Consider the following 1,455-nt stretch of genomic DNA (forward strand, 5'->3'; position numbering starts at 1 on the left):
GCGCCATTTTACTACATGGCTGAAACTTATGATGTATTATACATAGTTTCATCCATGTATGAAACCACGTATGATACGTTGAGTTTGATACGTGCCCAACCCTGATGGCCATAGACATAGACCGTGTTCCGATATGCACTGCCAGTACTGAAAATCTATAGTTTACGTTACGTATACTGGGCGCGTTCAGGGAGCTCACTACCACTACTACCAGTGCTATGTAGCGCTACCGCTGTTCAGAAAGCCAACTGATAACACTATGAAACACTATCGTGACGCTATTGATGATAACGTTTGACGTTATGACTCGCGCTACGAATGCTATCGCCAAAGAAGCAGTGTGTTAAGGAGGTTGTAAGGAGAATGCAATATGTTAAGAATTGTTTGAAATTTGGAACATAGTTTTATCTACAAAGCATGCTTTTATGTAAATTTTTTCAGATTTTTTGACCAGCGCATTTTTCTGTAAATTAATAACAAAATTCTGGATTTTATAATAGACTATCTCTTATAGGAGACTCGATTCTACTGTGTCTGTTTTCAACAAATATTAATATTTGAAATGTTAAGAATCGAATAAATTTATGTTTAATATATAAAGTATAGCATATTAAAAATATATTTGAAGATTTGAAGAAAACAACTTTTACCACTCAGTTTATTAACAATAGTAAAAAATATAACCAAAGATGTGATACTTCTGCCATTGAAATTGTTTGATGGAGAAAATGTGGCAACGTTGTTTCATCATCGCGAATCAAGAATATTCTATCAGTTGAGTAGTGCCGTCAAAGTCTCACTACAAATGCTTCTAAGCTTTTGATTTGCTAATCACAGAAAAAAAATTGTACTAAATGATTTGTCAAAGAACACTTCAAAACATTTATAGCGTCACGTTAACCTTATCTACCCGTCAGACATTGCAGTTAGACATTGCAGTTTGCAGTGTTACTAACTTCGATTTTTCAGTTTTACACCGTTGCCAAATCATTTCTTGAGCTAAAAATATTTATTATTCTAAAAAATATATGTTTATCTTTGAAACTTTTACACAAATAAACACTAATATTTTTTGCATTTTAATTGCATTATAATCCATATTTCTTTAAACTTTAGCTATTTATTTCTTCAAATTTTAATGTTCAAATGTTGGCTACACTCCATATTTCTTTTGTATTAAAGCATTCCCCTCTCACTGCCCGCCTCAGCCTTACAACCTCCTTAAGGGGATGCTGGAGTGTCCTGTTTTACCATCAATTTTTAAAGACTCTTTTCTCTTAATTGTGTTTATGGATTGAAAAGTCCTTCTCCACAATCAAAGTATCGACAACAACACAGGCTGCCAGCTACAATGTAATGCGAAAAATGAGAGAAAATTAAAAATTGTAGTTTTGTCACCGGCTCCTGCAGTCAACTCGTCACAATATGTGCTGCATATAAGAGTTTCAGATTTTA

This window comes from Trachymyrmex cornetzi, unplaced genomic scaffold (genome assembly GCF_001594075.2).
Source record: "Trachymyrmex cornetzi isolate Tcor2-1 unplaced genomic scaffold, Tcor1.1 scaffold958, whole genome shotgun sequence".
Taxonomy (NCBI): domain Eukaryota; kingdom Metazoa; phylum Arthropoda; class Insecta; order Hymenoptera; family Formicidae; genus Trachymyrmex; species Trachymyrmex cornetzi.